Below are 18,390 nucleotides of genomic sequence, written 5' to 3'. Positions count from 1 at the left end.
TAGACCCTGTGGCGAGCTCAGCAATTTGACAGAAGTGCAGGGCCTCGTGGCGCAACGGTAGCGCGTCTGACTCCAGATCAGAAGTTTGCGTGTTCAAATCACGTTGGGGTCAAGCTATCTCTTCTTTGAGCTCAAGTCTCTAATAAAATTCATGTATCCTTGTTGCTAGACCCTATAACGAGCTCAGCAATTTCACAGAAGCGCAGGGCCTCATGATGCAATGGAAGCGCGTCTGACTTCAGATCAGAAGGTTGTGTGTTCATATCACGTCGGGGTCAATCTCTTCTTTCAGCTCAAGTCTTTAATAAAATTCAGGAATCCTTGTTGCTAGACCCTATAACGAGCTCAGCAATTTCACAGAAGCGGAGGGCCTCATGATGCAATGGAAGCGCGTCTGACTTTAGATCAGAAGGTTGTGTGTTCATATCACGTCGGGGTCAATCTCTTCTTTGAGCTCATGTTCTTAATAAAATTCAGGAATCCTTGTTGCTAGACCCTATAACGAGCTCAGCAATTTCACAGAAGCGCAGGGCCTCATGATGCAATGGAAGCGCGTCTGACTTCAGATCAGAAGGTTGTGTGTTCATATCACGTCGGGGTCAATCTCTTCTTTGAGCTCATGTTCTTAATAAAATTCAGGAATCCTTGTTGCTAGACCCTATAACGAGCTCAGCAATTTAACAGAAGTGCAGGGCCTCGTGGCGCAACGGTAGCGCGTCTGACTCCAGATCAGAAGGTTGCGTGTTCAAATCACGTCGGGGTCAATCTCTTCTTTGAGCTCAAGTCTTTAATAAAATTCAGGTATCCTTTTTGCTAGACCCTGTGGCGAGCTCAGCAATTTGACAGAAGTGCAGGGCCTCGTGGCGCAACGGTAGCACGTCTGACTCCAGATCAGAAGGTTGCGTGTTCAAATCACGTCGGGGTCAAGCTATCTCTTCTTTGAGCTCAAGTCTCTAATAAAATTCAGGAATCCTTGTTGCTAGACCCTATAACGAGCTCAGCAATTTCACAGAAGTGCAGGGCCTCGTGGCACAACGGTAGCGCGTCTGACTCCAGATCAGAAGGTTGCGTGTTCAAATCACGTCGGGGTCAATCTCTTCTTTGAGCTCAAGTCTTTAATAAAATTCAGGTATCCTTTTTGCTAGACCCTGTGGTGAGCTCAGCAATTTGACAGAAGTGCAGGGCCTCGTGGCGCAACGGTAGCGCGTGTGACTCCAGATCAGAAGGTTGCGTGTTCAAATCACGTCGGCGTCAAGTTATCTCTTCTTTGAGGTCAAATCTCTAATAAAATTCAGGAATCCTTGTTGCTAGACCCTATAACGAGCTCAGCAATTTCACAGAAGCGCAGGGCCTCATGATGCAATGGAAGCGCGTCTGACTTTAGATCAGAAGGTTGTGTGTTCATATCACGTCGGGGTCAATCTCTTCTTTGAGCTCAAGTCTTTAATAAAATTCAGGTATCCTTTTTGCTAGACCCTGTGGCGAGCTCAGCAATTTGACAGAAGTGCAGGGCCTCGTGGCGCAACGGTAGCGCGTCTGACTCCAGATCAGAAGGTTGCGTGTTCAAATCACGTTGGGGTCAATCTCTTCTTTGAGCTCAAGTCTTTAATAAAATTCAGGTATCCTTTTTGCTAGACCCTGTGGCGAGCTCAGCAATTTGACAGAAGTGCAGGGCCTCGTGGCACAACGGTAGCGCGTCTGACTCCAGATCAGAAGGTTGCGTGTTCAAATCACGTCGGGGTCAATCTCTTCTTTGAGCTCAAGTCTTTAATAAAATTCAGGTATCCTTTTTGCTAGACCCTGTGGTGAGCTCAGCAATTTCACAGAAGCGCAGGGCCTCATGATGCAATGGAAGCGCGTCTGACTTCAGATCAGAAGGTTGTGTGTTCATATCACGTCGGGGTCAATCTCTTGTTTGAGCTCAAGTCTTTAATAAAATTCAGGTATCCTTTTTGCTAGACCCTGTGGCGAGCTCAGCAATTTGACAGAAGTGCAGGGCCTCGTGGCGCAACGGTAGCGCGTCTGACTCCAGATCAGAAGTTTGCGTGTTCAAATCACGTTGGGGTCAAGCTATCTCTTCTTTGAGCTCAAGTCTCTAATAAAATTCATGTATCCTTGTTGCTAGACCCTATAACGAGCTCAGCAATTTCACAGAAGCGCAGGGCCTCATGATGCAATGGAAGCGCGTCTGACTTCAGATCAGAAGGTTGTGTGTTCATATCACGTCGGGGTCAATCTCTTCTTTCAGCTCAAGTCTTTAATAAAATTCAGGAATCCTTGTTGCTAGACCCTATAACGAGCTCAGCAATTTCACAGAAGCGGAGGGCCTCATGATGCAATGGAAGCGCGTCTGACTTTAGATCAGAAGGTTGTGTGTTCATATCACGTCGGGGTCAATCTCTTCTTTGAGCTCATGTTCTTAATAAAATTCAGGAATCCTTGTTGCTAGACCCTATAACGAGCTCAGCAATTTCACAGAAGCGCAGGGCCTCATGATGCAATGGAAGCGCGTCTGACTTCAGATCAGAAGGTTGTGTGTTCATATCACGTCGGGGTCAATCTCTTCTTTGAGCTCATGTTCTTAATAAAATTCAGGAATCCTTGTTGCTAGACCCTATAAGGAGCTCAGCAATTTGACAGAAGTGCAGGGCCTCGTGGCGCAACGGTAGCGCGTCTGACTCCAGATCAGAAGGTTGCGTGTTCAAATCACGTCGGGGTCAATCTCTTCTTTGAGCTCAAGTCTTTAATAAAATTCAGGTATCCTTTTTGCTAGACCCTGTGGCGAGCTCAGCAATTTGACAGAAGTGCAGGGCCTCGTGGCGCAACGGTAGCGCGTCTGACTCCAGATCAGAAGGTTGCGTGTTCAAATCACGTCGGGGTCAAGCTATCTCTTCTTTGACCTCAAGTCTCTAATAAAATTCAGGAATCCTTGTTGCTAGACCCTATAACGAGCTCAGCAATTTCACAGAAGCGCAGGGCCTCATGATGCAATGGAAGGGCGTCTGACTTTAGATCAGAAGGTTGTGTGTTCATATCACGTCGGGGTCAATCTCTTCTTTGAGCTCAAGTTTTTAATAAAATTCAGGAATCCTTTTTGCCAGACCCTGTGGCGAGCTCAGCAATTTGACAGAAGTGCAGGGCCTCGTGTCGCAACGGTAGCACGTCTGACTCCAGATCAGAAGGTTGCGTGTTCAAATCACGTCGGGGTCAAGCTATCTCTTCTTTGAGCTCAAGTCTCTAATAAAATTCATGTATCCTTGTTGCTAGCCCCTTTAACGAGCTCAGCAATTTCACAGAAGCGCAGGGCCTCATGATGCAATGGAAGCGCGTCTGACTTCAGATCAGAAGGTTGTGTGTTCATATCACGTCGGGGTCAATCTCTTCTTTCAGCTCAAGTTTTTAATAAAATTCAGGTATCCTTGTTGCTAGACCGTGTGGCGAGCTCAGCAATTTGACAGAAGTGCAGGGCCTCGTGGCGCAACGGTAGCGCGTCTGACTCCAGATCAGAAGGTTGCGTATTCAAATCACGTCGGGGTCAATCTCTTCTTTGAGCTCAAGTCTTTAATAAAATTCAGGTATCCTTTTTGCTAGACCCTGTGGCGAGCTCAGCAATTTGACAGAAGTGCAGGGCCTCGTGGCACAACGGTAGCGCGTCTGACTCCAGATCAGAAGGTTGCGTGTTCAAATCACGTCGGGGTCAATCTCTTCTTTGAGCTCAAGTCTTTAATAAAATTCAGGTATCCTTTTTGCTAGACCCTGTGGTGAGCTCAGCAATTTGACAGAAGTGCAGGGCCTCGTGGCGCAACGGTAGCGCGTCTGACTCCAGATCAGAAGGTTGCGTGTTCAAATCACGTCGGCGTCAAGTTATCTCTTCTTTGAGGTCAAATCTCTAATAAAATTCAGGAATCCTTGTTGCTAGACCCTATAACGAGCTCAGCAATTTCACAGAAGCGCAGGGCCTCATGATGCAATGGAAGCGCGTCTGACTTTAGATCAGAAGGTTGTGTGTTCATATCACGTCGGGGTCAATCTCTTCTTTGAGCTCAAGTCTTTAATAAAATTCAGGTATCCTTTTTGCTAGACCCTGTGGCGAGCTCAGCAATTTGACAGAAGTGCAGGGCCTCGTGGCGCAACGGTAGCGCGTCTGACTCCAGATCAGAAGTTTGCGTGTTCAAATCACGTTGGGGTCAAGCTATCTCTTCTTTGAGCTCAAGTCTCTAATAAAATTCATGTATCCTTGTTGCTAGACCCTATAACGAGCTCAGCAATTTCACAGAAGCACAGGGCCTCATGATGCAATGGAAGCGCGTCTGACTTCAGATCAGAAGGTTGTGTGTTCATATCACGTCGGGGTCAATCTCTTCTTTGAGGTCAAGTTTTTAATAAAATTCAGGAATCCTTTTTGCCAGACTCTGTGGCGAGCTCAGCAATTTGACAGAAGTGCAGGGCCTCGTGGCGCAACGGTAGCGCATCTGACTCCAGATCAGAAGGTTGCGTGTTCAAATCACGTTGGGGTCAAGCTATCTCTTCTTTGAGCTCAAGTCTCTAATAAAATTCATGTATCCTTGTTGCTAGACCCTATAACGAGCTCAGCAATTTGACAGAAGTGCAGGGCCTCGTGGCGCAATGGAAGCGCGTCTGACTTCAGATTAGAAGGTTGCGTGTCCAAATCACGTCGGGGACTATCTCTTCTTTGAGCTCAAGTCTTTAATAAAATTCAGGAATCCTTGTTGCTAGACCCTATAACGAGCTCAGCAATTTCAAAGAAGCGGAGGGCCTCATGAATCCTTTTTGCCAGACCCTGTGGAGAGCTCAGCAATTTGACAGAAGTGCAGGGCCTCGTGGCGCAATGGAAGCGCGTCTGACTTCAGATTAGAAGTTTGCGTGTCCAAATCACGTCGGGGACTATCTCTTCTTTGAGCTCAAGTCTTTAATAAAATTCAGGAATCCTTGTTGCTAGACCCTATAACGAGCTTAGCAATTTCACAGAAGCGGACGGCCTCATGATGCAATGGAAGCGCGTCTGACTTCAGATCAGAAGGTTGTGTGTTCATATCACGTCGGGGTCAATCTCTTCTTTGAGCTCATGTTTTTAATAAAATTCAGGAATCCTTGTTGCTAGACCCTATAACGAGCTCAGCAATTTGACAGAAGTGCAGGGCCTCGTGGCGCAACGGTAGCGCATCTGACTCCAGATCAGAAGGTTGCGTGTTCAAATCACGTCGGGGTCAATCTCTTCTTTGAGCTCAAGTCTTTAATAAAATTCAGGTATCCTTTTTGCTAGACCCTGTGGCGAGCTCAGCAATTTGACAGAAGTGCAGGGCCTCGTGGCGCAACGGTAGCGCGTCTGACTCCAGATCAGAAGGTTGCGTGTTCAAATCACGTCGGGGTCAAGCTATCTCTTCTTTGAGCTCAAGTCTCTAATAAAATTCATGTATCCTTGTTGCTAGACCCTATAACGAGCTCAGCAATTTCACAGAAGCGCAGGGCCTCATGATGCAATGGAAGCGCGTCTGACTTCAGATCAGAAGGTTGTGTGTTCATATCACGTCGGGGTCAATCTCTTCTTTGAGCTCAAGTTTTTAATAAAATTCAGGAATCCTTGTTGCTAGACCCTATAACGAGCTCAGCAATTTGACAGAAGTGCAGGGCCTCGTGGCGCAACGGTAGCGCGTCTGACTCCAGATTAGAAGGGTGCGTGTCCAAATCACGTCGGGGACTATCTCTTCTTTGAGCTCAAGTCTTTAATAAAATTCAGGAATCCTTGTTGCTAGACCCTATAACGAGCTCAGCAATTTGACAGAAGTGCAGGGCCTCGTGGCGCAATGGTAGCGCGTCTGACTCCAGATTAGAAGGGTGCGTGTCCAAATCACGTCGGGGACTATCTCTTCTTTGAGCTCAAGTCTTTAATAAAATTCAGGAATCCTTTTTGCCAGACCTTGTGGCGAGCTCAGCAATTTGACAGAAGTGCGGGGCCTCTTGTCGCAACGGTAGCGCGTCTGACTCCAGATCAGAAGGTTGCGTGTTCAAATCACGTCGGGGTCAAGCTATCTCTTCTTTGAGCTCAAGTCTAAAAAAAAATTCATGCATCCTTGTTGCTAGACCCTATAACGAGCTCAGCAATTTCACAGAAGCGCAGGGCCTCATGATGCAATGGAAGCGCGTCTGACTTCAGATCAGAAGGTTGTGTGTTCATATCACATCGGGGTCAATCTCTTCTTTGAGCTCAAGTTTTTAATAAAATTCAGGAATCCTTGTTGCTAGACCCTATAACGAGCTCAGCAATTTCACAGAAGTGCAGGGCCTCATGATGCAATGGAAGCGCGTCTGACTCCAGATCAGAAGGTTGCGTGTTCAAATCACGTCGGGGTCAATCTCTTCTTTGAGCTCAAGTCTTTAATAAAATTCAGGTATCCTTTTTGCTAGACCCTGTGGCGAGCTCAGCAATTTGACAGAAGTGCAGGGCCTCGTGGCGCAACGGTAGCGCGTCTGACTCCAGATCAGAAGGTTGCGCGTTCAAATCACGTCGGGGTCAAGCTATCTCTTCTTTGAGCTCAAGTCTCTAATAAAATTCAGGAATCCTTGTTGCTAGACCCTATAACGAGCTCAGCAATTTCACAGAAGCGCAGGGCCTCATGATGCAATGGAAGCGCATCTGACTTCAGATCAGAAGGTTGTGTGTTCATATCACGTTGGGGTCAATCTCTTCTTTGAGCTCAAGTTTTTAATAAAATTCAGGAATCCTTTTTGCCAGACCCTGTGGAGAGCTCAGCAATTTGACAGAAGTGCAGGGCCTCGTGGCGCAATGGAAGCGCGTCTGACTTCAGATTAGAAGTTTGCGTGTCCAAATCACGTCGGGGACTATCTCTTCTTTGAGCTCAAGTCTTTAATAAAATTCAGGAATCCTTGTTGCTAGACCCTATAACGAGCTCAGCAATTTCACAGAAGCGGACGGCCTCATGATGCAATGGAAGCGCGTCTGACTTCAGATCAGAAGGTTGTGTGTTCATATCACGTCGGGGTCAATCTCTTCTTTGAGCTCATGTTTTTAATAAAATTCAGGAATCCTTGTTGCTAGACCCTATAACGAGCTCAGCAATTTGACAGAAGTGCAAGGCCTCGTGGAGCAACGGTAGCGCATCTGACTCCAGATCAGAAGGTTGCGTGTTCAAATCACGTCGGGGTCAATGTCTTCTTTGAGCTCAAGTCTTTAATAAAATTCAGGTATCCTTTTTGCTAGACCCTGTGGCGAGCTCAGCAATTTGACAGAAGTGCAGGGCCTCGTGGCGCAACGGTAGCGCGTCTGACTCCAGATCAGAAGGTTGCGTGTTCAAATCACGTCGGGGTCAAGCTATCTCTTCTTTGAGCTCAAGTCTCTAATAAAATTCATGTATCCTTGTTGCTAGACCCTATAACGAGCTCAGCAATTTCACAGAAGCGCAGGGCCTCATGATGCAATGGAAGCGCGTCTGACTTCAGATCAGAAGGTTGTGTGTTCATATCACGTCGGGGTCAATCTCTTCTTTGAGCTCAAGTTTTTCAATAAAATTCAGGAATCCTTGTTGCTAGACCCTATAACGAGCTCAGCAATTTGACAGAAGTGCAGGGCCTCGTGGCGCAACGGTAGCGCGTCTGACTCCAGATTAGAAGGGTGTGTGTCCAAATCACATCGGGGACTATCTCTTCTTTGAGCTGAAGTCTTTAATAAAATTCAGGAATCCTTGTTGCTAGACCCTATAACGAGCTCAGCAATTTGACAGAAGTGCAGGGCCTCGTGGCGCAACGGTAGCGTGTCTGACTCCAGATTAGAAGGGTGCGTGTCCAAATCACGTCGGGAACTATCTCTTCTTTGAGCTCAAGTCTTTAATAAAATTCAGGAATCCTTTTTGCCAGACCTTGTGGCGAGCTCAGCAATTTGACAGAAGTGCGGGGCCTCTTGTCGCAACGGTAGCGCGTCTGACTCCAGATCAAAAGGTTGCGTGTTCAAATCACGTCGGGGTCAAGCTATCTCTTCTTTGAGCTCAAGTCTCTAAAAAAAATCATGCATCCTTGTTGCTAGACCCTATAACGAGCTCAGCAATTTGACAGAAGTGCAGGGCCTCGTGGCGCAATGGAAGCGCGTCTGACTTCAGATTAGAAGTTTGCGTGTCCAAATCACGTCGGGGACTATCTCTTCTTTGAGCTCAAGTCTTTAATAAAATTCAGGAATCCTTGTTGCTAGACCCTATAACGAGCTCAGCAATTTCACAGAAGCGGAGGGCCTCATGATGCAATGGAAGCGCGTCTGACTTCAGATCAGAAGGTTGTGTGTTCATATCACGTCGGGGTCAATCTCTTCTTTGAGCTCATGTTTTTAATAAAATTCAGGAATCCTTGTTGCTAGACCCTATAACGAGCTCAGCAATTTGACAGAAGTGCAGGGCCTCGTGGCGCAACGGTAGCGCGTCTGACTCCAGATCAGAAGGTTGCGTGTTCAAATCACGTCGGGGTCAATCTCTTCTTTGAGCTCAAGTCTTTAATAAAATTCAGGTATCCTTTTTGCTAGACCCTGTGGCGAGCTCAGCAATTTGACAAAAGTGCAGGGCCTCGTGGCGCAACGGTAGCGCGTCTGACTCCAGATCAGAAGGTTGCGTGTTCAAATCACGTCGGGGTCAAGCTATCTCTTCTTTGAGCTCAAGTCTCTAATAAAATTCAGGAATCCTTGTTGCTAGACCCTATAACGAGCTCAGCAATTTCACAGAAGCGCAGGGCCTCATGATGCAATGGAAGCGCATCTGACTTCAGATCAGAAGGTTGTGTGTTCATATCACGTCGGGGTCAATCTCTTCTTTGAGCTCAAGTTTTTAATAAAATTCAGGAATCCTTTTTGCCAGACCCTGTGGCGAGCTCAGCAATTTGACAGAAGTGCGGGGCCTCTTGTCGCAACGGTAGCGCGTCTGACTCCGGATCAGAAGGTTGCGTGTTCAAATCACGTCGGGGTCAAGCTATCTCTTCTTTGAGCTCAAGTCTCTAATAAAATTCATGTATCCTTGTTGCTAGACCCTATAACGAGCTCAGCAATTTCAAAGAAGCGCAGGCCCTCATGATGCAATGGAAGCGCGTCTGACTTCAGATCAGAAGGTTGTGTGTTCATATCACGTCGGGGTCAATCTCTTCTTTGAGCTCAAGTTTTTAATAAAATTCAGGAATCCTTGTTGCTAGACCCTATAACGAGCTCAGCAATTTGACAGAAGTGCAGGCCCTCGTGGCGCAACGGTAGCGCGTCTGACTCCAGATTAGAAGGGTGCGTGTCCAAATCACGTCGGGGACTATCTCTTCTTTGAGCTCAAGTCTTTAATAAAATTCAGGAATCCTTGTTGCTAGACCCTATAACGAGCTCAGCAATTTGACAGAAGTGCAGGGCCTCGTGGCGCAACGGTAGCGCGTCTGACTCCAGATTAGAAGGGTGCGTGTCCAAATCACGTCGGGGACTATCTCTTCTTTGAGCTCAAGTCTTTAATAAAATTCAGGAATCCTTTTTGCCAGACCTTGTGGCGAGCTCAGCAATTTGACAGAAGTGCCGGGCCTCTTGTCGCAACGGTAGCGCGTCTGACTCCAGATCAGAAGGTTGCGTGTTCAAATCACGTCGGGGTCAAGCAATCTCTTCTTTGAGCTCAAGTCTCAAAAAAAATTCATGCATCCTTGTTGCTAGACCCTATAACGAGCTCAGCAATTTCACAGAAGCGCAGGGCCTCATGATGCAATGGAAGCGCGTCTGACTTCAGATCAGAAGGTTGTGTGTTCATATCACGTCGGGGACTATCTCTTCTTTGAGCTCAAGTTTTTAATAAAATTCAGGAATCCTTGTTGCTAGACCCTATAACGAGCTCAGCAATTTGACAGAAGTGCAGGGCCTCGTGGCGCAACGGTAGCGCGTCTGACTCCAGATCAGAAGGTTGCGTGTTCAAATCACGTCGGGGTCAATCTCTTCTTTGAGCTCAAGTCTTTAATAAAATTCAGGTATCCTTTTTGCTAGACCCTGTGGCGAGCTCAGCAATTTGACAGAAGTGCAGGGCCTCGTGGCGCAACGGTAGCGCGTCTGACTCCAGATCAGAAGGTTGCGTGTTCAAATCACGTCGGGGTCAAGCTATCTCTTCTTTGAGCTCAAGTCTCTAATAAAATTCAGGAATCCTTGTTGCTAGACCCTATAACGAGCTCAGCAATTTCACAGACCCGCAGGGCCTCATGATGCAATGGAAGCGCGTCTGACTTTAGATCAGAAGGTTGTGTGTTCATATCACGTCGGGGTCAATCTCTTCTTTGAGCTCAAGTCTTTAATAAAATTCAGGTATCCTTTTTGCTAGACCCTGTGGCGAGCTCAGCAATTTGACAGAAGTGCAGGGCCTCGTGGCGCAACGGTAGCGCGTCTGACTCCAGATCAGAAGTTTGCGTGTTCAAATCACGTTGGGGTCAAGCTATCTCTTCTTTGAGCTCAAGTCTCTAATAAAATTCATGTATCCTTGTTGCTAGACCCTATAACGAGCTCAGCAATTTCACAGAAGCACAGGGCCTCATGATGCAATGGAAGCGCGTCTGACTTCAGATCAGAAGGTTGTGTGTTCATATCACGTCGGGGTCAATCTCTTCTTTGAGGTCAAGTTTTTAATAAAATTCAGGAATCCTTTTTGCCAGACTCTGTGGCGAGCTCAGCAATTTGACAGAAGTGCAGGGCCTCGTGGCGCAACGGTAGCGCATCTGACTCCAGATCAGAAGGTTGCGTGTTCAAATCACGTTGGGGTCAAGCTATCTCTTCTTTGAGCTCAAGTCTCTAATAAAATTCATGTATCCTTGTTGCTAGACCCTATAACGAGCTCAGCAATTTGACAGAAGTGCAGGGCCTCGTGGCGCAATGGAAGCGCGTCTGACTTCAGATTAGAAGGTTGCGTGTCCAAATCACGTCGGGGACTATCTCTTCTTTGAGCTCAAGTCTTTAATAAAATTCAGGAATCCTTGTTGCTAGACCCTATAACGAGCTCAGCAATTTCAAAGAAGCGGAGGGCCTCATGAATCCTTTTTGCCAGACCCTGTGGAGAGCTCAGCAATTTGACAGAAGTGCAGGGCCTCGTGGCGCAATGGAAGCGCGTCTGACTTCAGATTAGAAGTTTGCGTGTCCAAATCACGTCGGGGACTATCTCTTCTTTGAGCTCAAGTCTTTAATAAAATTCAGGAATCCTTGTTGCTAGACCCTATAACGAGCTTAGCAATTTCACAGAAGCGGACGGCCTCATGATGCAATGGAAGCGCGTCTGACTTCAGATCAGAAGGTTGTGTGTTCATATCACGTCGGGGTCAATCTCTTCTTTGAGCTCATGTTTTTAATAAAATTCAGGAATCCTTGTTGCTAGACCCTATAACGAGCTCAGCAATTTGACAGAAGTGCAGGGCCTCGTGGCGCAACGGTAGTGCATCTGACTCCAGATCAGAAGGTTGCGTGTTCAAATCACGTCGGGGTCAATCTCTTCTTTGAGCTCAAGTCTTTAATAAAATTCAGGTATCCTTTTTGCTAGACCCTGTGGCGAGCTCAGCAATTTGACAGAAGTGCAGGGCCTCGTGGCGCAACGGTAGCGCGTCTGACTCCAGATCAGAAGGTTGCGTGTTCAAATCACGTGGGGTCAAGCTATCTCTTCTTTGAGCTCAAGTCTCTAATAAAATTCATGTATCCTTGTTGCTAGACCCTATAACGAGCTCAGCAATTTCACAGAAGCGCAGGGCCTCATGATGCAATGGAAGCGCGTCTGACTTCAGATCAGAAGGTTGTGTGTTCATATCACGTCGGGGTCAATCTCTTCTTTGAGCTCAAGTTTTTAATAAAATTCAGGAATCCTTGTTGCTAGACCCTATAACGAGCTCAGCAATTTGACAGAAGTGCAGGGCCTCGTGGCGCAACGGTAGCGCGTCTGACTCCAGATTAGAAGGGTGCGTGTCCAAATCACGTCGGGGACTATCTCTTCTTTGAGCTCAAGTCTTTAATAAAATTCAGGATTCCTTTTTGCCAGACCTTGTGGCGAGCTCAGCAATTTGACAGAAGTGCGGGGCCTCTTGTCGCAACGGTAGCGCGTCTGACTCCAGATCAGAAGGTTGCGTGTTCAAATCACGTCGGGGTCAAGCTATCTCTTCTTTGAGCTCAAGTCTCAAAAAAAATTCATGCATCCTTGTTGCTAGACCCTATAACGAGCTCAGCAATTTCACAGAAGCGCAGGGCCTCATGATGCAATGGAAGCGCGTCTGACTTCAGATCAGAAGGTTGTGTGTTCATATCACATCGGGGTCAATCTCTTCTTTGAGCTCAAGTCTCTAATAAAATTCAGGAATCCTTGTTGCTAGACCCTATAACGAGCTCAGCAATTTCACAGAAGCGCAGGGCCTCATGATGCAATGGAAGCGCATCTGACTTCAGATCAGAAGGTTGTGTGTTCATATCACGTTGGGGTCAATCTCTTCTTTGAGCTCAAGTTTTTAATAAAATTCAGGAATCCTTTTTGCCAGACCCTGTGGAGAGCTCAGCAATTTGACAGAAGTGCAGGGCCTCGTGGCGCAATGGAAGCGCGTCTGACTTCAGATTAGAAGTTTGCGTGTCCAAATCACGTCGGGGACTATCTCTTCTTTGAGCTCAAGTCTTTAATAAAATTCAGGAATCCTTGTTGCTAGACCCTATAACGAGCTCAGCAATTTCACAGAAGCGGACGGCCTCATGATGCAATGGAAGCGCGTCTGACTTCAGATCAGAAGGTTGTGTGTTCATATCACGTCGGGGTCAAGCTATCTCTTCTTTGAGCTCAAGTCTCTAATAAAATTCATGTATCCTTGTTGCTAGACCCTATAACGAGCTCAGCAATTTGACAGAAGTGCAGGGCCTCGTGGCGCAATGGAAGCGCGTCTGACTTCAGATTAGAAGGTTGCGTGTCCAAATCACGTCGGGGACTATCTCTTCTTTGAGCTCAAGTCTTTAATAAAATTCAGGAATCCTTGTTGCTAGACCCTATAACGAGCTCAGCAATTTCAAAGAAGCGGAGGGCCTCATGAATCCTTTTTGCCAGACCCTGTGGAGAGCTCAGCAATTTGACAGAAGTGCAGGGCCTCGTGGCGCAATGGAAGCGCGTCTGACTTCAGATTAGAAGTTTGCGTGTCCAAATCACGTCGGGGACTATCTCTTCTTTGAGCTCAAGTCTTTAATAAAATTCAGGAATCCTTGTTGCTAGACCCTATAACGAGCTTAGCAATTTCACAGAAGCGGACGGCCTCATGATGCAATGGAAGCGCGTCTGACTTCAGATCAGAAGGTTGTGTGTTCATATCACGTCGGGGTCAATCTCTTCTTTGAGCTCATGTTTTTAATAAAATTCAGGAATCCTTGTTGCTAGACCCTATAACGAGCTCAGCAATTTGACAGAAGTGCAGGGCCTCGTGGCGCAACGGTAGCGCATCTGACTCCAGATCAGAAGGTTGCGTGTTCAAATCACGTCGGGGTCAATCTCTTCTTTGAGCTCAAGTCTTTAATAAAATTCAGGTATCCTTTTTGCTAGACCCTGTGGCGAGCTCAGCAATTTGACAGAAGTGCAGGGCCTCGTGGCGCAACGGTAGCGCGTCTGACTCCAGATCAGAAGGTTGCGTGTTCAAATCACGTCGGGGTCAAGCTATCTCTTCTTTGAGCTCAAGTCTCTAATAAAATTCATGTATCCTTGTTGCTAGACCCTATAACGAGCTCAGCAATTTCACAGAAGCGCAGGGCCTCATGATGCAATGGAAGCGCGTCTGACTTCAGATCAGAAGGTTGTGTGTTCATATCACGTCGGGGTCAATCTCTTCTTTGAGCTCAAGTTTTTAATGAAATTCAGGAATCCTTGTTGCTAGACCCTATAACGAGCTCAGCAATTTGACAGAAGTGCAGGGCCTCGTGGCGCAACGGTAGCGCGTCTGACTCCAGATTAGAAGGGTGCGTGTCCAAATCACGTCGGGGACTATCTCTTCTTTGAGCTCAAGTCTTTAATAAAATTCAGGAATCCTTGTTGCTAGACCCTATAACGAGCTCAGCAATTTGACGGAAGTGCAGGGCCTCGTGGCGCAATGGTAGCGCGTCTGACTCCAGATTAGAAGGGTGCGTGTCCAAATCACGTCGGGGACTATCTCTTCTTTGAGCTCAAGTCTTTAATAAAATTCAGGAATCCTTTTTGCCAGACCTTGTGGCGAGCTCAGCAATTTGACAGAAGTGCGGGGCCTCTTGTCGCAACGGTAGCGCGTCTGACTCCAGATCAGAGGGTTGCGTGTTCAAATCACGTCGGGGTCAAGCTATCTCTTCTTTGAGCTCAAGTCTCTAATAAAATTCATGTATCCTTGTTGCTAGACCCTATAACGAGCTCAGCAATTTCAAAGAAGCGCAGGGCCTCATGATGCAATGGAAGCGCGTCTGACTTCAGATCAGAAGGTTGTGTGTTCATATCACGTCGGGGTCAATCTCTTCTTTGAGCTCAAGTTTTTAATAAAATTCAGGAATCCTTGTTGCTAGACCCTATAACGAGCTCAGCAATTTGACAGAAGTGCAGGCCCTCGTGGCGCAACGGTAGCGCGTCTGACTCCAGATTAGAAGGGTGCGTGTCCAAATCACGTCGGGGACTATCTCTTCTTTGAGCTCAAGTCTTTAATAAAATTCAGGAATCCTTGTTGCTAGACCCTATAACGAGCTCAGCAATTTGACAGAAGTGCAGGGCCTCGTGGCGCAACGGTAGCGCGTCTGACTCCAGATTAGAAGGGTGCGTGTCCAAATCACGTCGGGGACTATCTCTTCTTTGAGCTCAAGTCTTTAATAAAATTCAGGAATCCTTTTTGCCAGACCTTGTGGCGAGCTCAGCAATTTGACAGAAGTGCCGGGCCTCTTGTCGCAACGGTAGCGCGTCTGACTCCAGATCAGAAGGTTGCGTGTTCAAATCACGTCGGGGTCAAGCAATCTCTTCTTTGAGCTCAAGTCTCAAAAAAAATTCATGCATCCTTGTTGCTAGACCCTATAACGAGCTCAGCAATTTCACAGAAGCGCAGGGCCTCATGATGCAATGGAAGCGCGTCTGACTTCAGATCAGAAGGTTGTGTGTTCATATCACGTCGGGGACTATCTCTTCTTTGAGCTCAAGTTTTTAATAAAATTCAGGAATCCTTGTTGCTAGACCCTATAACGAGCTCAGCAATTTGACAGAAGTGCAGGGCCTCGTGGCGCAACGGTAGCGCGTCTGACTCCAGATCAGAAGGTTGCGTGTTCAAATCACGTCGGGGTCAATCTCTTCTTTGAGCTCAAGTCTTTAATAAAATTCAGGTATCCTTTTTGCTAGACCCTGTGGCGAGCTCAGCAATTTGACAGAAGTGCAGGGCCTCGTGGCGCAACGGTAGCGCGTCTGACTCCAGATCAGAAGGTTGCGTGTTCAAATCACGTCGGGGTCAAGCTATCTCTTCTTTGAGCTCAAGTCTCTAATAAAATTCAGGAATCCTTGTTGCTAGACCCTATAACGAGCTCAGCAATTTCACAGAAGCGCAGGGCCTCATGATGCAATGGAAGCGCGTCTGACTTTAGATCAGAAGGTTGTGTGTTCATATCACGTCGGGGTCAATCTCTTCTTTGAGCTCAAGTCTTTAATAAAATTCAGGTATCCTTTTTGCTAGACCCTGTGGCGAGCTCAGCAATTTGACAGAAGTGCAGGGCCTCGTGGCGCAACGGTAGCGCGTCTGACTCCAGATCAGAAGTTTGCGTGTTCAAATCACGTTGGGGTCAAGCTATCTCTTCTTTGAGCTCAAGTCTCTAATAAAATTCATGTATCCTTGTTGCTAGACCCTATAACGAGCTCAGCAATTTCACAGAAGCACAGGGCCTCATGATGCAATGGAAGCGCGTCTGACTTCAGATCAGAAGGTTGTGTGTTCATATCACGTCGGGGTCAATCTCTTCTTTGAGGTCAAGTTTTTAATAAAATTCAGGAATCCTTTTTGCCAGACTCTGTGGCGAGCTCAGCAATTTGACAGAAGTGCAGGGCCTCGTGGCGCAACGGTAGCGCATCTGACTCCAGATCAGAAGGTTGCGTGTTCAAATCACGTTGGGGTCAAGCTATCTCTTCTTTGAGCTCAAGTCTCTAATAAAATTCATGTATCCTTGTTGCTAGACCCTATAACGAGCTCAGCAATTTGACAGCAGTGCAGGGCCTCGTGGCGCAATGGAAGCGCGTCTGACTTCAGATTAGAAGGTTGCGTGTCCAAATCACGTCGGGGACTATCTCTTCTTTGAGCTCAAGTCTTTAATAAAATTCAGGAATCCTTGTTGCTAGACCCTATAACGAGCTCAGCAATTTCAAAGAAGCGGAGGGCCTCATGAATCCTTTTTGCCAGACCCTGTGGAGAGCTCAGCAATTTGACAGAAGTGCAGGGCCTCGTGGCGCAATGGAAGCGCGTCTGACTTCAGATTAGAAGTTTGCGTGTCCAAATCACGTCGGGGACTATCTCTTCTTTGAGCTCAAGTCTTTAATAAAATTCAGGAATCCTTGTTGCTAGACCCTATAACGAGCTTAGCAATTTCACAGAAGCGGACGGCCTCATGATGCAATGGAAGCGCGTCTGACTTCAGATCAGAAGGTTGTGTGTTCATATCACGTCGGGGTCAATCTCTTCTTTGAGCTCATGTTTTTAATAAAATTCAGGAATCCTTGTTGCTAGACCCTATAACGAGCTCAGCAATTTGACAGAAGTGCAGGGCCTCGTGGCGCAACGGTAGCGCGTCTGACTCCAGATTAGAAGGGTGCGTGTCCAAATCACGTCGGGGACTATCTCTTCTTTGAGCTCAAGTCTTTAATAAAATTCAGGAATCCTTTTTGCCAGACCTTGTGGCGAGCTCAGCAATTTGACAGAAGTGCGGGGCCTCTTGTCGCAACGGTAGCGCGTCTGACTCCAGATCAGAAGGTTGCGTGTTCAAATCACGTCGGGGTCAAGCTATCTCTTCTTTGAGCTCAAGTCTCAAAAAAAATTCATGCATCCTTGTTGCTAGACCCTATAACGAGCTCAGCAATTTCACAGAAGCGCAGGGCCTCATGATGCAATGGAAGCGCGTCTGACTTCAGATCAGAAGGTTGTGTGTTCATATCACATCGGGGTCAATCTCTTCTTTGAGCTCAAGTTTTTAATAAAATTCAGGAATCCTTGTTGCTAGACCCTATAACGAGCTCAGCAATTTCACAGAAGTGCAGGGCCTCATGATGCAATGGAAGCGCGTCTGACTCCAGATCAGAAGGTTGCGTGTTCAAATCACGTCGGGGTCAATCTCTTCTTTGAGCTCAAGTCTTTAATAAAATTCAGGTATCCTTTTTGCTAGACCCTGTGGCGAGCTCAGCAATTTGACAGAAGTGCAGGGCCTCGTGGCGCAACGGTAGCGCGTCTGACTCCAGATCAGAAGGTTGCGTGTTCAAATCACGTCGGGGTCAAGCTATCTCTTCTTTGAGCTCAAGTTTTTAATAAAATTCAGGAATCCTTGTTGCTAGACCCTATAACGAGCTCAGCAATTTCACAGAAGTGCAGGGCCTCATGATGCAATGGAAGCGCGTCTGACTCCAGATCAGAAGGTTGCGTGTTCAAATCACGTCGGGGTCAATCTCTTCTTTGAGCTCAAGTCTTTAATAAAATTCAGGTATCCTTTTTGCTAGACCCTGTGGCGAGCTCAGCAATTTGACAGAAGTGCAGGGCCTCGTGGCGCAACGGTAGCGCGTCTGACTCCAGATCAGAAGGTTGCGTGTTCAAATCACGTCGGGGTCAAGCTATCTCTTCTTTGAGCTCAAGTCTCTAATAAAATTCAGGAATCCTTGTTGCTAGACCCTATAACGAGCTCAGCAATTTCACAGAAGCGCAGGGCCTCATGATGCAATGGAAGCGCATCTGACTTCAGATCAGAAGGTTGTGTGTTCATATCACGTTGGGGTCAATCTCTTCTTTGAGCTCAAGTTTTTAATAAAATTCAGGAATCCTTTTTGCCAGACCCTGTGGAGAGCTCAGCAATTTGACAGAAGTGCAGGGCCTCGTGGCGCAATGGAAGCGCGTCTGACTTCAGATTAGAAGTTTGCGTGTCCAAATCACGTCGGGGACTATCTCTTCTTTGAGCTCAAGTCTTTAATAAAATTCAGGAATCCTTGTTGCTAGACCCTATAACGAGCTCAGCAATTTCACAGAAGCGGACGGCCTCATGATGCAATGGAAGCGCGTCTGACTTCAGATCAGAAGGTTGTGTGTTCATATCACGTCGGGGTCAATCTCTTCTTTGAGCTCATGTTTTTAATAAAATTCAGGAATCCTTGTTGCTAGACCCTATAACGAGCTCAGCAATTTGACAGAAGT

At 46.9% G+C, this 18,390-nt stretch overlaps 34 non-coding genes across 34 annotated transcripts; all 34 read left to right on the top strand.

Annotated features, from left to right (window-relative positions):
- The first annotated feature begins 40 nt into the window (after positions 1–40).
- trnaw-cca (transfer RNA tryptophan (anticodon CCA)) lies at positions 41–112 on the top strand. Its single transcript has one exon. It is a non-coding gene; the product is annotated as a tRNA-Trp (tRNA).
- Positions 113–692: 580 nt separating this feature from the next.
- Positions 693–764, top strand: trnaw-cca (transfer RNA tryptophan (anticodon CCA)). Its single transcript has one exon. It is a non-coding gene; the product is annotated as a tRNA-Trp (tRNA).
- Positions 765–854: 90 nt separating this feature from the next.
- Positions 855–926, top strand: trnaw-cca (transfer RNA tryptophan (anticodon CCA)). Its single transcript has one exon. It is a non-coding gene; the product is annotated as a tRNA-Trp (tRNA).
- A 94-nt stretch (positions 927–1,020) lies between these two features.
- Positions 1,021–1,092, top strand: trnaw-cca (transfer RNA tryptophan (anticodon CCA)). The gene has a single exon. It is a non-coding gene; the product is annotated as a tRNA-Trp (tRNA).
- A 418-nt stretch (positions 1,093–1,510) lies between these two features.
- trnaw-cca (transfer RNA tryptophan (anticodon CCA)) lies at positions 1,511–1,582 on the top strand. Its single transcript has one exon. It is a non-coding gene; the product is annotated as a tRNA-Trp (tRNA).
- Positions 1,583–1,672: 90 nt separating this feature from the next.
- On the top strand, positions 1,673–1,744 carry trnaw-cca (transfer RNA tryptophan (anticodon CCA)). The gene has a single exon. It is a non-coding gene; the product is annotated as a tRNA-Trp (tRNA).
- Positions 1,745–1,996: 252 nt separating this feature from the next.
- Positions 1,997–2,068, top strand: trnaw-cca (transfer RNA tryptophan (anticodon CCA)). Its single transcript has one exon. It is a non-coding gene; the product is annotated as a tRNA-Trp (tRNA).
- A 580-nt stretch (positions 2,069–2,648) lies between these two features.
- trnaw-cca (transfer RNA tryptophan (anticodon CCA)) lies at positions 2,649–2,720 on the top strand. The gene has a single exon. It is a non-coding gene; the product is annotated as a tRNA-Trp (tRNA).
- A 90-nt stretch (positions 2,721–2,810) lies between these two features.
- On the top strand, positions 2,811–2,882 carry trnaw-cca (transfer RNA tryptophan (anticodon CCA)). Its single transcript has one exon. It is a non-coding gene; the product is annotated as a tRNA-Trp (tRNA).
- A 584-nt stretch (positions 2,883–3,466) lies between these two features.
- Positions 3,467–3,538, top strand: trnaw-cca (transfer RNA tryptophan (anticodon CCA)). The gene has a single exon. It is a non-coding gene; the product is annotated as a tRNA-Trp (tRNA).
- A 90-nt stretch (positions 3,539–3,628) lies between these two features.
- Positions 3,629–3,700, top strand: trnaw-cca (transfer RNA tryptophan (anticodon CCA)). The gene has a single exon. It is a non-coding gene; the product is annotated as a tRNA-Trp (tRNA).
- Positions 3,701–3,790: 90 nt separating this feature from the next.
- Positions 3,791–3,862, top strand: trnaw-cca (transfer RNA tryptophan (anticodon CCA)). The gene has a single exon. It is a non-coding gene; the product is annotated as a tRNA-Trp (tRNA).
- Positions 3,863–4,118: 256 nt separating this feature from the next.
- On the top strand, positions 4,119–4,190 carry trnaw-cca (transfer RNA tryptophan (anticodon CCA)). Its single transcript has one exon. It is a non-coding gene; the product is annotated as a tRNA-Trp (tRNA).
- Positions 4,191–4,446: 256 nt separating this feature from the next.
- On the top strand, positions 4,447–4,518 carry trnaw-cca (transfer RNA tryptophan (anticodon CCA)). The gene has a single exon. It is a non-coding gene; the product is annotated as a tRNA-Trp (tRNA).
- Positions 4,519–5,159: 641 nt separating this feature from the next.
- On the top strand, positions 5,160–5,231 carry trnaw-cca (transfer RNA tryptophan (anticodon CCA)). Its single transcript has one exon. It is a non-coding gene; the product is annotated as a tRNA-Trp (tRNA).
- Positions 5,232–5,321: 90 nt separating this feature from the next.
- Positions 5,322–5,393, top strand: trnaw-cca (transfer RNA tryptophan (anticodon CCA)). The gene has a single exon. It is a non-coding gene; the product is annotated as a tRNA-Trp (tRNA).
- Positions 5,394–6,463: 1,070 nt separating this feature from the next.
- On the top strand, positions 6,464–6,535 carry trnaw-cca (transfer RNA tryptophan (anticodon CCA)). Its single transcript has one exon. It is a non-coding gene; the product is annotated as a tRNA-Trp (tRNA).
- Positions 6,536–7,115: 580 nt separating this feature from the next.
- trnaw-cca (transfer RNA tryptophan (anticodon CCA)) lies at positions 7,116–7,187 on the top strand. The gene has a single exon. It is a non-coding gene; the product is annotated as a tRNA-Trp (tRNA).
- A 90-nt stretch (positions 7,188–7,277) lies between these two features.
- trnaw-cca (transfer RNA tryptophan (anticodon CCA)) lies at positions 7,278–7,349 on the top strand. The gene has a single exon. It is a non-coding gene; the product is annotated as a tRNA-Trp (tRNA).
- A 1,071-nt stretch (positions 7,350–8,420) lies between these two features.
- Positions 8,421–8,492, top strand: trnaw-cca (transfer RNA tryptophan (anticodon CCA)). The gene has a single exon. It is a non-coding gene; the product is annotated as a tRNA-Trp (tRNA).
- A 90-nt stretch (positions 8,493–8,582) lies between these two features.
- Positions 8,583–8,654, top strand: trnaw-cca (transfer RNA tryptophan (anticodon CCA)). The gene has a single exon. It is a non-coding gene; the product is annotated as a tRNA-Trp (tRNA).
- Positions 8,655–9,890: 1,236 nt separating this feature from the next.
- trnaw-cca (transfer RNA tryptophan (anticodon CCA)) lies at positions 9,891–9,962 on the top strand. The gene has a single exon. It is a non-coding gene; the product is annotated as a tRNA-Trp (tRNA).
- A 90-nt stretch (positions 9,963–10,052) lies between these two features.
- trnaw-cca (transfer RNA tryptophan (anticodon CCA)) lies at positions 10,053–10,124 on the top strand. Its single transcript has one exon. It is a non-coding gene; the product is annotated as a tRNA-Trp (tRNA).
- A 256-nt stretch (positions 10,125–10,380) lies between these two features.
- On the top strand, positions 10,381–10,452 carry trnaw-cca (transfer RNA tryptophan (anticodon CCA)). The gene has a single exon. It is a non-coding gene; the product is annotated as a tRNA-Trp (tRNA).
- A 256-nt stretch (positions 10,453–10,708) lies between these two features.
- trnaw-cca (transfer RNA tryptophan (anticodon CCA)) lies at positions 10,709–10,780 on the top strand. The gene has a single exon. It is a non-coding gene; the product is annotated as a tRNA-Trp (tRNA).
- A 641-nt stretch (positions 10,781–11,421) lies between these two features.
- Positions 11,422–11,493, top strand: trnaw-cca (transfer RNA tryptophan (anticodon CCA)). Its single transcript has one exon. It is a non-coding gene; the product is annotated as a tRNA-Trp (tRNA).
- Positions 11,494–13,437: 1,944 nt separating this feature from the next.
- Positions 13,438–13,509, top strand: trnaw-cca (transfer RNA tryptophan (anticodon CCA)). The gene has a single exon. It is a non-coding gene; the product is annotated as a tRNA-Trp (tRNA).
- Positions 13,510–13,599: 90 nt separating this feature from the next.
- trnaw-cca (transfer RNA tryptophan (anticodon CCA)) lies at positions 13,600–13,671 on the top strand. The gene has a single exon. It is a non-coding gene; the product is annotated as a tRNA-Trp (tRNA).
- A 1,560-nt stretch (positions 13,672–15,231) lies between these two features.
- trnaw-cca (transfer RNA tryptophan (anticodon CCA)) lies at positions 15,232–15,303 on the top strand. Its single transcript has one exon. It is a non-coding gene; the product is annotated as a tRNA-Trp (tRNA).
- A 90-nt stretch (positions 15,304–15,393) lies between these two features.
- On the top strand, positions 15,394–15,465 carry trnaw-cca (transfer RNA tryptophan (anticodon CCA)). Its single transcript has one exon. It is a non-coding gene; the product is annotated as a tRNA-Trp (tRNA).
- A 256-nt stretch (positions 15,466–15,721) lies between these two features.
- Positions 15,722–15,793, top strand: trnaw-cca (transfer RNA tryptophan (anticodon CCA)). The gene has a single exon. It is a non-coding gene; the product is annotated as a tRNA-Trp (tRNA).
- Positions 15,794–16,049: 256 nt separating this feature from the next.
- trnaw-cca (transfer RNA tryptophan (anticodon CCA)) lies at positions 16,050–16,121 on the top strand. Its single transcript has one exon. It is a non-coding gene; the product is annotated as a tRNA-Trp (tRNA).
- A 1,293-nt stretch (positions 16,122–17,414) lies between these two features.
- Positions 17,415–17,486, top strand: trnaw-cca (transfer RNA tryptophan (anticodon CCA)). Its single transcript has one exon. It is a non-coding gene; the product is annotated as a tRNA-Trp (tRNA).
- Positions 17,487–17,742: 256 nt separating this feature from the next.
- On the top strand, positions 17,743–17,814 carry trnaw-cca (transfer RNA tryptophan (anticodon CCA)). Its single transcript has one exon. It is a non-coding gene; the product is annotated as a tRNA-Trp (tRNA).
- Positions 17,815–18,390: the final 576 nt, after the last annotated feature.

Source organism: Rhinichthys klamathensis, unplaced genomic scaffold (assembly GCF_029890125.1).
Source record: "Rhinichthys klamathensis goyatoka isolate OS25496 unplaced genomic scaffold, OSU_Roscu_1.1 h1tg000332l_1, whole genome shotgun sequence".
Classification (NCBI taxonomy): Eukaryota; Metazoa; Chordata; class Actinopteri; order Cypriniformes; family Leuciscidae; genus Rhinichthys; species Rhinichthys klamathensis.
This window is presented reverse-complemented; position numbering and strand designations above follow the sequence as displayed.